Below are 2,930 nucleotides of genomic sequence, written 5' to 3'. Positions count from 1 at the left end.
ATGGCTAGCACCATCAGCAGGTACGTAAGGTCTGGGAGCAGCAAAACCTGCAGTCTCACAGCCACACCACATCAGACTCTGAGCTTTTACATGATTGCATGTGCTTTGCATGAACCAAAGAAAGCATGCAGCCTCAGGACAGACCAGCGATTCTATCTGAGCACTCAAAGGAAAAGCAACAAGAATCACTTAGGTCCACATGCTGGACTTCATTAATACAACTGAGTTAGCCTTTATTATTGCCAGTAATTCCCTACCCTCTCTTCTTGTCTTCTGAGCATTGTAAACACCAGTTGGAAAGTGGAAAGATTTTAATGAAGCTACTACACAGAAGGCATCACAAGGTACAACAGATATCTCTGAAGTCAGTGCAAGTCACCCCAGAGAGCTAACCTGCTGTTCCTGCTTCCTGAATACAGGGTTCTGTAGCACAAGCACTCCAGTGGAGCCAAAGCCCACAGTCCATAACTGCTACACAGCACCACAGCTGCTCTCTGATCCAGCACATCTGTCTCTGATCAGACCCTCTTCCAGTATTTATAGGAATTAACTCCTCCATGATTCCATGGAACTCAGAACTCAAATACAGTGAAAAGATGCTGGCTTAGTTTTGATTTTCTGGTTTGGTAGTTCACTGCCATTTTTTTGTGAGCGGCACCCCTTTAAAAACAGGGCAGGAATTTCCAGTCTGGTCTTTAAACAGTGCAGGGAACATAAAATAAGGAAAAGAGGTCTTCAACACATGAACAGCATATCTAAGGAACAGTCTGCTTTCAACTCATGCCCGTATTATTTGTCTAGAAGGCAGTTACTACATTCTCTCTGAAACAGACCTAAGGAAGGTGTTTTCAGGCACAGAAAACATTCAAAGGAAATCAGTGTTTCTGCAAACAGATTACCTTGTGGCTCTCCTCTCTGAGAATAAGGCAAACTAAATTCCAGGAATATTGAAGATACTCAGTGTTTTACCCAAATAGCTTAACCAACCATTCCTCCATAAAGCTTTTTTTTGTTTCAAAAGTGCCTAGACTATACAGATCAATCAAGTTATTTCTTTTGAGTTGGCTTATTTTTGGAAAGTAGCACTCTGGAGAATACCACCCTAATGGCCGACCGCATTGGTGTCTTAAGCAGGCATTTCACTGCTAGGCTTGAGCAGATCTATCTCATGTTTATTTGTAGGGCAGAAAGTCAGGCCCACACTAAATTCTTTGCCAGTGATGTGAGAGCGTGTGCTCAGCTGGAATTCCTCTGCAGAGAAAAGCAATTAAGAGAAAGATTTAGAGGACTAACATCAGCACTGAATGTAGCTGGAGCCCGGTCTACAGACCAGCAGCGTGAGCAGCTGCCCCACTGCCGCTCAAGGCAGCTCTGGGGCTAGCACTCTCAGATGTATGGCGTTCTAATTAAGCACTGTTGTGGAGTTAGGGCTTAAGTCAGGGCAACCTTGTCATAACTCGAGACGATCCGTCTTCCACAGTTTAACTTCACCCTGAATTTGTCAGTGCATTAGTAGATGATGGACCGCATTTCACTCCTAGTCTGAACCACATTGCTTCTTAAGCATTGCAAAGCACATAAAGCTGCTGGGGAAGGTGGGGGTGCAAATCAAGATCTCAAAAAATCTTCAAACGGCTCAAAATTTTCCAACCTTTATTCCTTAACTCAGGTATTTACTTTGTTCGATTCAGATTAGGGCCAAAAACCTGGGAAGAGTGGTACCAAGGAACAGATTTGTGCTTCATGCAGGGAGTATTTTGGCAAAGCAGATGGTATTAAGAAGCCCCCCCATGGCTTCTTGCACTTACACTCTTTTAATTTCAGGCCTCTAAATTCATACAGAAAAGTAATCTCAACAGTTACTTCTAACAACCCGTTGTGTGTCATCACCTGCACCAAGCAAGAAGGAACATAAGCTTATAGGCCTTAACCTGCACTATCCAAATTCGTTAATTCAAGATTATATCTTGAACAGTACGTAAAACGAGTCCACTAATTTAATAAGCAAAACGCCTCAAAACTATATCAGAAATGAAATGACAATGCTAGCCTTACTGCCAGCAGCTGTGGTCAGCAATAAAATCATTAGCAATACCACATTACTGTTCAAGGCCGTAACTCATTTGGTTTAGAAAGCCCACAGAGGACTGACTTGCTTTGCCATGAAGAAGAGAGTGCAAACAGATTCCAGTTACGACATGATCTGTTTTATGCTTTCCCCACTTCCTACAAACATGCTATGAGACATTTTCCACCAGTCCCTAAACAGTCTGGTTATTCCTTTGACTACAGAGAATCAATGAACAGCCCAGGTTGGAAGGGACCTCAGGAGATTGTTTGCTCCAACCTCTCTCATGGGAATAGGAACCTAGAGGAGGAGATTCCCTAGCACCCTGTGCAGCTGCATCTTGAAAACTCCAGTGATGGGGATTGTACTGCATCCCTGGGGAGGTTGTTCCAGTGATTGAGTGCTCTCACAGTAAAAAATATATTTCTTATATCAAGATAAAACCTCTCTCAGTGCAACTTGTATCTGCTGCCCCTTGTGCTCTCCATGTGAAGAGACAGACTCTCTCCTCTGCTGCTACCCTTTAAGTACCAGAAAACTGTGATGAGGCCCCCCGAGCCTTCTCTTTGCCAGAGAGGAAAGACCTAACTCCTTCCTCAGAGGAACCTCACAGGTTGTTCAGCACTTTGAACATCATTGTGGCCTCTCTGGTCTGCCTGCATCTTGAACTGTGGGGACCAGAACGGGACACAGTACTCCAGACATTGCACAGAAATTTCTCCTAAATCCTCTAAGCAGAGGATTTCTACTAGGAAAAAAAAAAAAAAAAAGAAGAAGAAGAAGAGCAATTTCATTGAAGGGACACACTGCATTGCTCATTATATCATTACTCCACTCATCCTAAAGCGAACCATTTGGTCAC

At 43.4% G+C, this 2,930-nt stretch overlaps 1 long non-coding RNA gene across 1 annotated transcript; it reads right to left on the bottom strand.

The window, feature by feature from the left end:
- Window positions 1–208: 208 nt before the first annotated feature.
- Window positions 209–2,346, bottom strand: LOC133278723 (uncharacterized). The gene is made up of 2 exons (XR_009746675.1): window positions 1,447–2,346; window positions 209–693 (listed from the first exon to the last, which is right to left on the bottom strand). It is a non-coding gene; the product is annotated as an uncharacterized LOC133278723 (long non-coding RNA).
- Between the last annotated feature and the right edge of the window lie 584 nt (window positions 2,347–2,930).

Source organism: Pezoporus flaviventris, unplaced genomic scaffold (assembly GCF_033815535.1).
Source record: "Pezoporus flaviventris isolate CSIRO_AGI_PZ_B2104156 unplaced genomic scaffold, CSIRO_AGI_Pfla_v1 ptg000067l, whole genome shotgun sequence".
In the NCBI taxonomy this organism is placed as follows: domain Eukaryota; kingdom Metazoa; phylum Chordata; class Aves; order Psittaciformes; family Psittacidae; genus Pezoporus; species Pezoporus flaviventris.
The sequence above is the reverse complement of the archived record's forward strand: the minus strand, read 5'-3'. Positions and strand labels throughout refer to the sequence as shown.